Genomic DNA, 11,541 nt, shown 5'->3' with positions numbered 1-11,541 from the left:
TTTGGCAGGGATTGTTGTTTGCTTGTTTGTTTTAGGAAAGGAACACACGACAGTATGTGGAGCCAACAAAGGCACTGTGGAACTGTGAGCAAAGAATGACAATGCTTGAGGCATGACATCATAGATTGAAGTACACTCTGGCAGCCCTAAGGAGAAAGAACAGGTTGGAAGAAAGCTGGCAGAAATATACAAATACGTAGAAAAGTAAGGAAATGCACATGGTTGACAGCAATTTATTCTGTTAAGGATGGCATTAAAAACTGACCTACCCAATTTGGTTACTCATCTCTCAGCAGACATAGGTGTACACATGTTCAGGTGAACACATATGCATGCACACACACACACACACACACACACACACATATTTTCTTAATGGCTCTGGCAATTAGAAGCTAACAGGTGCCTACTGGTAATGATACTCCTGTCAGCTATCTCTTACACACCACAGTGAGTTCCTTCAACCTCACTCAGCTCTTCTTTTGCTTCCTGCTCAGAAACAGTCCTACATAAGCTCTGTCCAGATTCACGTATGTGCCCCCCCAACATAAAACCCTGTCTCCACTCAGTCTGGTGTGCTCTTCCTTCCTTAGCCAGAGCTTCCTAGGATGGGATTCTATTGCAGTCTGCTTGATGGCTATATCTTAATGGAAGTACATAGGAAGTAATCCTTCCTGGGGAAAGACTAACTAACCAATTATGGGATTCAATGAATCTGTGCTCCCCAGCTGCTCTACTGCATCTTCAGGTATAATTCTTAGGTGGTCATGACACAATAAGAAACCAGTCCAGGGAGCAGAGGACAGTGAGTTAAAGACGCCTACCTGTCATTGTCTCTGTCTTCCTTCTCCATCTTCCCCCACTCTCTTACTTTTGCATGATCTCTTGGGTTGGACACCAGAATTAAATAATAGCCTACTGGCCTTTTACGTGTGCTTTATGAAAAATTCAGGTTAAAAGCATTAATGATTATATGAACTAACGTTTGTTGATACTTTATTCTAGTTTTGCATGTGAAGAAAACTAATGCAGGAAAATATCCCCTGAGATTCCTCCTTCGTAAATTCTGGCAATAGTCACTTGCCAGTAGGGTTGTAGATATTTCCTCATTGACACTTTCCTTTTCTAACAAGATAAGGAAAAAAAAAGAAAAATGTGTAGCTAAGTAAACAGACATTTCTAGCTTGTTATAGTAACAGATCTAACACTGATTTGAATGCTTTGTAAAGTACAGTTTTAAATTACCCCTTTCCTCATTACCATTTCATTAAATCTAGTAGTAGAATAATTGATTTATTTATTTATAACTGTCATCATTTGAGACATTCACATTGATTTCTACAATTTTTTGTTTTGAATAATGGCATTCTGGAGACAGAGCAGTGAACTGGCAAGCGTCTTATTGGATGTCTTCAGGGTATACATTAGCTGTTTCTCACAGGCTTCAGCACCTTATAGATTATCTTAACAATGAATCTCCAAATCATGAAAACATGGAAAATGAAGAATCGAATAAACATGAGACATTGTTTGCATTTCTTCCTGAGGTGCTGAATTTTTGTCTTTGTGCTACATGCACAACACCCAGAAAGAAATACATGTTACCAAGTCACCATCTATAATTGGTTCTCCTTACTGATAGAACAAACTCTGGGGCCCAGAATCATAGCTGGATTCTGCCTCCTAGGTATCTGCACTGGAGCAACCCTCAGAGGCATTCTCTCAGCCAGGAGCTATGAAGATAAAGTCACTTGAGAATCACTGGATATTTGTTCTGGAATAAAGTGATGTAGTTTACGAACTGGTTGTTATTAAAATACAGTAGATTAATTATATAGTCTGGATCTGTTGTTAGTTTTTTCTCGGATTTACTTCAGGGAATGGGTGAAATGCTTGCCAGGACTAGTTAACTTTACAGTTTCCGTTGGGCCTCTGTTCCAGTTTGCTCCACACAATATCCCTCCTTGAGGTGCCATGTTGCCTGCATGTTACAACACTTCCACTCTTAATGATTGCTTTCTGATATCAGAGCCTGTAATGTAAATAACATCTTTTGTAATTTTCTAATTAAACACGGAGTTTCTCTCTAAAGTTATGGTTTTTATCAGCTCATGAGTCCCCACATTTTCAGATTTCCTAACCTTTAAGTGAAGTGTTCTGTAAAGTGTCAGGCAACAGCAACGCAGTGGTGCCTGACCCCTGCATGCTGTCTCCTCCATGACAACCCATTCCGTTGGGTAAGGGATGGTCTCTCTGGATCCCACACACTGTCTCATCCACATCCACGCTGTCCATTCTTCGTGTAACAGATGGTCTCTCTGGGTCGTTACATTTGTAAGTTACCTGTTCTATGCCAGGGGATCCTGATGGTCTTTCTGGACCCTAACATTTGCAAGTTGTCTGCTCTATACCATGGGATAAAGCTGAGTTTAGGAATAAAACATATAGAACTGAGTTTGTAATTACATTTTTGGGGAAAAATGAAGTATAAAGATACACATTTAGTAAGTATGAGTGTGTAAGGAATTTCCAATACTCTGAAACAATGGTTAAAATGAACATTAAACTCCAAAGGTAGTTACGTTATTTGTAAAGGGAGATAAAGGGCAAAGAGACAGTCTCTTACAGCATAAGAAGAAAATGGTAAACATTATAATGTGAAACATAACTAAAAACAAAATTACAGAAGAAATATAAATGATCAATGAGATTTTCAAATCCGCAAGTGAATGAATAATAATATGACATTTAACTAATGAATGCTTTTATTCTTATTGGAAATCCATCACTAATAAGTAAGTAAAATCCAGGCCCATGTCCTACACACTAATTTTCTTACATTGTATAAATGTCTTAAAGAAACATTTTTGGCCAAGAAATTCCAACTTTTAAGCATTCCCAAAAAAATATTAGTTAATTATATTAAACTTTAGCAGTATTAACTTCCTTTACAGTTATAATTGAAAAAAACAGAATCTGTTTGTCTGTTTAATAATTTTATACAAGCAAATACTACACAACCACTAAAATGAATAAATAAGATATATAATTATTATAGACTAATCCAATTATGCATTGTTTAATTTTAAAATGTCATCTACAATTAATATAATCATAGAACAAAACTACATACATACAATTGCTTTTTTAAAAAGTACATATGAATCAATCCCAAAACATTAACAGGGGTTGTGCCAAAAAAATTAGATTTTGTGATACTGAACTTTTCTTTGCCTGTTTCTGTTATTGCTAATGAAATCTACTAATACAAAAATTTAAGTGATAATTCTGATGAAATTCCTAGCAGAGGAGAAATACTGTACAGGTTAATTGAGGAAATATAGGTTAATTTTCTGGATTAATTCCTACTCTGTTAGAGTTCACAAATAACAATAACTTCCGGCTTTTCCTGAAATACAAATGTGATTCTAAACAAAGAAGATACTTTCTAACAAATGCTGTCTGGAGGAGACTTACAATTTAAAATGACAGTCAGTTTAGCAGAGCTGATGAGACGTTTCTGAACTTTCCATAAACGGATTTGGAAATTTCCTATAAGATGCAAATATTTATAGCACACCTGAAGTCCTCTACAAAAAGCCACTTCCTTACTTATTAGGAGACCCCCCAAAAAAAAGGCGTGATTTCTGTGCCATATCTTCCTAGAAATATGTTTTGGGGTCTGCCTTTCCACTTTGAAATTTTACCTAAGTGCCATGGGCTGGGGCACAGTACAGGGACCAAGTACACTTCATACTCATGTCCTGGCTTCATGGCAACATTATGGTAATTTTTCAGATAATTGGAAAGGGATAAAAGCAAATTCCTAAGACCCTGAATAATTTCTCCATTCAAAAATAAGGGACTGTCATTGTCTCCTTAGCCGAAAGTCAAAATTTTGACTCCAAAGTGCATCATTAGTGATGAGAGAGGAGGATACGGCGCAGCCTCCGGGGCCGAAGGGGCAATGACGTTTGCTAAGATGAGCTTTCAATTTCGCTCGTTAATTTGGGAGCATTAATCATCATCAACTCTCTTTAATCAGAAATTGGGATTTCCTGAGGACTTTTCATTAATTGCAAACTGGAGTAGAAGGCAAATTAGGCTTCGCTGTAGATCACAGTGCCTCTATCGGGGTTATGCTCAGATATATCTCGCTAAATTAGGTTCAAATAGAGCTGTTATTGAATCTTTCTATCATATTACCACCCAGAATCTGTGAATTCATTGAGGCCAGTAGTCCATGAATAGCCTTAAACTGGTATGCCGTGAAATGGTTAAGCTAACAAGTGGCTCTTAACTTCCACCGGCACACACACTTTGGAGCATGGAGCTGAGCGGTTTATGGAGCTGACTTTTGACTCAGCACTGAAGCAGCTAAGCCAGCTTCGTAGTCTTCCCTTCTTTGCCGTGGACCCGCTGGCGACCTGAAATCAAATTGCAGCCCTTGGTAAGATTTAACGTCCGGCCTTTCTAATTCTCCCTTTGTGAGGAAAATGAAGTAGGGCTGTGTGCAGTTGTTTTGATGAGACTGAAAGTGTCATCAGCTCTGCTCTCTAAGCTAAGCAGCTGCTTTCCTGCTTAAGGGACACGGACATTTTACGTGCAGACTTAACGGGAAAACTTCTCACCACGCTTACTGCGATTGACTCCGTGCTTTGAGTCTGTTTCAGGTGCAAAAAAAAACAAAAACAAATTCATCTTAATGCAATTGTTTGGTCTCAAATGCCTCTGTTTGCCATTTTAGCAAATTGGCCACTCTTCCCATACATGTGTTTAGTAAGCCTTGCTGTTTCCCGCTCAAGGTAGTCTTGTGGGCACCTCATTTCCAGGATCTCTCTCTTTCTCCCCTCCCCCCCAAGCAAACCAGCACACTTTACTGTGGCTCAGACTGCTTCAGACTTACTCCAAGCCCAAGAACTACAATGCTGTAAGTACTTGACCAGCTTGGACAGGCATCTGCTCCACTCCAGACCTCCAAGTTCTGGCACAGAGGGGTCTCTGAATAGGAACTGTGTGGTCAGCCACATGCCAATCAGGCGCGGTCATCAGCTCTCTTCTGCACCACTGCTGGCCTGGACAGAACCTGCTCCTGAAGCCGCTGGACCAGCTTCTCTACGTAGACCTTGAACAGGGCACAGGGTCCTTCTCCTCCAGAAGCCTCTGTTTCCCCGCAGCTTCCTCCAGGAGCCTCTGTTTCCCCGCAGCTTCCTCCAGCCTCTGCCTCCGGGATGACAAAACTCTTGTATTTCTCATTAGATGGCTACTCTCCGTTCGAGTTCGTCAGGGTGTAACTGGGGGTCCTGGCAAGCAAGCCTCAGCAGCATCCCTCGCTTTAGGTCCATGCCAAACTTGGAACACAGGTCTTTCTTGGGGTCTTGAGAATATTAGAAGTAGAACCCGTGGGCCTCATCAATGAGATCCAGGGTCCACATGGTCACAATTACGGTGAACTTCTTGTCCAGGATTTCGCTATAAAGCTCCCGAGTGAACAGCTGAGGCTCCCACACCTTCTTCGAGCTTGTTGTTGTTAGCATATCTGTAACCCAAAATCAGGCCCTCTCCACCCCCACAGCCCCTGCTGGGAGTCTGGAGGATAGTGAATTGGAATGGGTATGTCCTCAGTTCGCGCAGCCCATTCTTCGGGTTGATCTTGAACTTGATTCTGTGAGATCTGTAGTGGTCGGCGTTTGTTCTTCCAGAGAGCCCAAGAAATGGGCGGGCAAGCGCGCATAGATGCCCTGCCGCAGCCGCAGCTTCTGCCACAGGTACACAGGATACTTGTGCAGAGGCATTGCATGATCCTCTACCTCTGAAAGTTGCGCGCTCGCGTCCTCCAGCATTTCTCTTGACTTTCATCGGCGCTTCTTGAAAACCAGCGAGATGAAAAAGTGGCGTGACAGTGAGGGGCCAAAATCTTTTTCAAGTTCTGAAGCTGCTGCACACATCGTTGCCAAGGTCCCCTATTGAAGCTGTTTCTCTGACTATAAGATTAAGCAGTGATGGTAATTAGTAATTATGTCATCACCGCTAATATGAAAATAACAGTAAACAGCTAGCATTTATTGGGTGCTCGCCATATGTTGCATAGCAAGTTGGGCATTTTTCCCTGTAAGATCTCACATAATCACCTAGGAAGAACACTTCCCTATTTACCGACAGGGTCACCAAGCTTTTCATAGCTGACAGAGGGCAGGGCCCAAAAAGTAACAAATGTCTGAATTAGGAATAAAGGATAAATATTCTCTCAGTTCTATAACCAAGGTTAAAATGGGAATTCCCCACTCAAATGTGTGTGGGGGTAAAGGCTTGCTTTAAATAAATAAATGTGTTTCCTAAGTGCGGGGCTTAAGGAACATACTTGTTTGTGTTTCTAAAAATCGTTCCCCACTGAGATGTCTTTAGCACATACCACCAAAACATCATCTCCCAAATATAGAAGCCTGGGTTGGATCTTCTAACGTCAGAGGGCCCACTCAACCAAAGGCAAATCATACCCCAAGAACTCTCCTTGAATTCCTAAGACATCAGAGTATGAGTAGTAAGTCAGCCGCTTTAAGCCACTAAATTTGAGGGAAATGTCTTTTTTTTTCTTTTATTCTTCTCTCATACATTACATCGCAATCACAATTTCCCCTTCCTTCACCCCTCCCAGCTTCTCCCCACCTTCCCTTCCCTTGGATGCCACTACCCCTCCACTCCACCTCACAGGGATATCAACACAACAAGTCACAATAAGACTAGGCACAAACCCTCATATCGAGGCTGGACAAGGCAAGCCAGGAGGAGGAAAAGGCTCCCAAGAGCAGACAAAAGAGTCAGAGACACCTCCACTCCCCCTGTTAGGAGTCCCATAAGAATACTCACCTATACAACCATTAGGTATATGCAGAGGACCTAGCGCAGACTCATACTTGGGTCTCTGTGATCCCCTATGAGCCATGCTTGGTTTATTCTATAGGCCATGTTCTCATGGTGTCCTCAACCCCTGTGGCTCCTGCAGTCCTACCCACTTCTGCAGGATTCCCCTGGCTCTGCCGAGTGTTTGGCTGTGAGTCTCTGCATCTACTCCCATCAGTTGCTGATGATACCTCTCAGATGACAGCTAGGCTAAGCAATTATCTACCTGTGAGTATAACAGAATGTCATTAGGAATCATTTCACTGTTTTTTTTTTTGGGGGGGGTGTTTTTGTTTTTGTTTTTGCCAGTTGTGTTTGGTTCTATTCTGGGACTCTGGAATTTCCAACCTCTGGTTCCTAGCTATCCACTCGGTATCAAATGTGGGCTCCCTCTCGTGTTCTGGGCCTCTAGTTGGACCAGTCATTGGCTGACCACCCCCACAATTTCTGCACCACCATTAGCCCAGCACATCTTGCAGACAGGACAGATTGTAGGTAGAACATTATGTGGCAAGGTTGGTGTCCCAACTCCACCACTGGAAGGTTTGTCTGGTTACAGGAGATGGTTAATTCAGGCTCTGTCTCTCCCATTATTAGAAATCTTTGGTAGGGAATCACTCTCAAAGGTTCTGGGGAGTTTCCACCGCATGAGGTTTCCACATCATCCCCCAATGCCCACCAGTTCCAGTTGACTCTCAAAGTACTCTCTTCCTCTGTCTGATCCCTCCTATTCCCATCCCCACCTGCTTCCAGTCCATTTGAAAAATCCATTATATTTCCCCTTCCCAGGAAGATCCATGTATCCCCCTTGAGCCCTGCATCTACTTATAAGTGAGTGTATACCATGTTTTTCTCTCTGAGTCTGGAATACCTAACTCAGGATGATTTTTCTCTGGTTCCATCCATTTGCCTGCAAATTTTATGATGTCATTATTTTTAATAGCTGAGTAATACTCCATTGTTTAAATGTACCACATTTCCTTTATCCCTTCTTCAGTTGAGGGACATCTAGGTTGTTGCAAGTTTCTGGCTATTATGAATAAAGCTGTTATGAACAGAGTTGATCAAGTGTTCTTGTAGTAGGATGAAGACTCCTTTGTGTATATACCTAAGAGTGGTATATCTGGGTCTTAAGGTAGATATATTGCTATATTTTTAATATTTTGTTAATTCTTTGAGAAATTCATACAATTTATTTTGATCATATTATCCCATACTCTTTCCCCAACTCCTCCTCCCATGCCCACTCTACTCCCTAGCCCCAACAAATACAATCTGTGTGGCCCATATACTCACAGGTATGGGGCCATCTGCAGAAGTATAGCTGAGCAACCAGGGGTCACATCCTTACAAAGATCCCAACTCTTCCCCTTCAGAAGTCATCAAGTGCCCAAAGCACCTCAATTAGGGGAGGGGGCCCAGGAACCCTTTCTTTGGTAATTACAGCAAAAAAGTAACTGAAAGAAAGGCTAAAAACTTCTGCTAGAAGTACTATGTAAAAGAATATATTGAAAACTCTAAAATACATGGATGGGCTGTAATCATTTTATGAGTGATTGTTACAAAACTGGTATATCATGAACACTTTATATTCACATCTAGAAAAAATAAACACCAAGCTTTCAAACAAAAGGAAAGTAGACCTCCCAGTAGGCCTTGTCTAAATGTGAATATCCAGGTATAAATATTATTCAGTTTAATGCTGTTAGAAAAATTATCAAGATGTCAGAGCAGTTAAACATTAATAAGTGTGATAAAAATGATAGGCTTAAGTATCTAATGCCTATGCTCATGAAAACAGTCTGTGTTGTTCTTGCAAATCTCCAATTTCTATAAACATTCAGCTCATGTAAAGAGGAATCAGAGAGTAAATTAAGAAGGCTAAGTTCCTGATAAAATCTTATTGGTTACTTTAAAGGATGATGGAATAATATGAATTTAAAATGATGTTCCTAAAGACACAATTTCAAACCAGAGTGAGTCCCCTTTTTTGGAAATACTTTTTATCTTCCATTTTAGTGGGGTTTTCAAAACTTCCATTTTATATTAAATTTCCTTGAAAGGTCATGTAATGAGTGCAAACATAAACACATTTGAAGTCTGAATTCCATTTCACCTGAATATATAACAGATGTCACATCCACCACTGAGGGGAACATGAGGCTTCTTCAGAAATGTCATCTGATTATCCATCATCAGTGAGTAGAAAAAACAATATTCCAGAAAGCATCCAAAGTGCACCAAAAGCTACAGTAAAGGTGTTTCAGATTTTACATTTTAAACTATGCACTGACAATGGAAGATCAAGTCAATTAAAGTTATATTCATTTTATATTATATCTTCTAATGCTTTATTTTTGTGAAGAATTTGTACCCCTGACATGTTGAAGAGCTTCCCGCTACATGGGTATCATTCCTCAAGAAAATACTAGGCTTGACTGTTGGGGGACACCTGGCTTAGCCAGAGACATTCCATGTTTGGAACTCATATGAAAAGGCTCTGCTGCTTGCAGCATTGCTCTGTCCTGGATTCTCCATTTGAGCACTACAGACAGTTCAATGCCCAGCTTGGAAAGTTCCACTCATCCTCAGAAAAGGTGTACAGGGCTGGCCTAAGAGCCTCCTATTCCCCAAGCTACAGACAATACCAGCATACTGTTAGAAGTTGGTCACAGCTTCCATAAGCCACTATTTCAGTTTTCAAGTTCTCTCCTTCTAAACATTATGTGGCTATTTAGCCCTCATCCTTTATTAGGCTCCTTTCAGTAGCAAAATGAGTTTCCTGAATAAATAAAATTTCATTCTCAACCCTGTTCTGTCACATTTGCTGACTTAGGGACATTAGATAATCTTGAGGATGTGCTCATTACCGTCAGATGGCTCGTTTACTCTGAAAGCTGTAAATTTTGCTATAACTGATTCTTCCCACATCCACGCATGCAGCACATCCACCTTCCTGTCTTTTGTGAGGTATAGCCAGGTGATTTTCACCAAAAATGGCAGACATTCATGCAATGTAATGAAGCAGAGATCATATTATCCATATACCTTTTACCATGCTGCCTTCCTAACAAAGAAATCACAAAAGCAAATGTTGAAATGAGGCCTCTTCCAACCTCTGTCTCTAAATGGTCAAAATACAAAGACTCCTTCAGTCCACCATGATGGATATGTAACAGTCATATGTGAAGTCACTGGGATTTGGTTTGCTTCATATAGTTTAATCTAGCCTACAACAGCTTGCTCATGTGAGTACAGCATTCACAATGCTGATTGTGGAACATTTATGCAGAAGCATCCATGATCTGTTATGTTTAGAATAAACAATACATGGTAGAAGCTTGGACATCCATGAAATACTTCACTTTAACTGTTCAAATCATCCCACTCAAATGCAGTACTGCAAGCCCCAACTACGCCAAGGCAGAGGGAAAGAGAACACTGTGTGAACAGAAAAAAAGAAATTTACTTTGTTAGACTCCTAACAGATGGAATCTCATAATCGTAGAGGAGAAGCAACCTCTAAGCTTGAGTGGCATGAGCTGTATTTTGAGCAAGGGCCTGAAAATGACAAGGCAATTATGGAAATGTGGCAGTCACAGTGGGAAGCAGTGAAGGAGAATGCCTCAGAATGGGGATGTGAACCAACATACAGAAAGAGCAGCCATTCAAAGAGGACAAGAAATAAAATTGAGAAAAATAGATTTCTATCTCAATCAAATAAGAATTTCATTAAGATCTCAAAATATACAATTATAATTATTATCTATGACTAGGTTTCGTTTAATCACACAATATAGGATTAGGTTTCATTTCAACACATAATGCAGGATTGATTTTGCCATCATTAAAATCAAGAATACACACTTAAGGATGCTTTAGTGGTGAAAAGTACTGTCGGATACCTATCTTGGCCCAAAGTTTAAAAGCCAGAGGAATAGGACTAAACATAGAGTGCTACTCTGACCCATCTTGATGCCATTGGGTTGTTGGGGAATATCATTTTAAGGTATGTTACTTGTGTTTATAATGTGGAACTTCTGTTTAATCATGTAAAGATGTGCTCTTTTTGTTTATTCTGTGTTTGTTTAACTGGGGGAAGTTGTGATTTGTTACCTACCTAAAACACCTGATGGTTTAATAAACAGTTGAATGGCCAAAAGTGAGACAGGAGCAAAGACAGGTAGGGCTGGCAGGCTGAGTTTATAAATAGAAGGAGGAACAAGGAAGAGGAGGAGCAAAAAAAAAGGAGTAGACAAGGACATTAAGGACCAGACACTCAGTAACACAGTCAGCCACAAAGTAAAAAGGAAAGTAAGACATACAGAAGTAATAGACAGAAGTAATAGAAGAAAAAAGCCCAGAGGCAAACGTATTCAGAATAATTTAAGTTAAGAAAAACTGGCTAGAAACAAGTCAAGCTAAGGCTGGGCATTGCTAACAAAGAAAAATCTCCATGTGTAATTATTTGGGAATTGGGTGGCGGGCCCCCAAAAGAGCTAAGAGTAAAAACCAGAAGAGTGAAATAAAACAAACAATAACAGCCAGGCAGTGGTGGCGCACGCCTTTAATCCCAGCACTCAGGAGGCAGAGGCAGGCGGATCTCTGTGAGTTCGAGGCCAGCCTGGTCTACAAGAGCTA

The 11,541-nt window shown here is 40.6% G+C and overlaps 1 pseudogene; it reads right to left on the bottom strand.

Moving 5' to 3' along the window:
• Window positions 1–5,035: 5,035 nt before the first annotated feature.
• Window positions 5,036–5,798, bottom strand: LOC101979029 (annotated as a pseudogene).
• Window positions 5,799–11,541: the final 5,743 nt, after the last annotated feature.

This window comes from Microtus ochrogaster, linkage group LG3 (genome assembly GCF_000317375.1).
Source record: "Microtus ochrogaster isolate Prairie Vole_2 linkage group LG3, MicOch1.0, whole genome shotgun sequence".
In the NCBI taxonomy this organism is placed as follows: Eukaryota; Metazoa; Chordata; class Mammalia; order Rodentia; family Cricetidae; genus Microtus; species Microtus ochrogaster.
Note: the sequence above shows the minus strand (reverse complement) of the source record. Positions and strands in the feature narration are given on the sequence as shown.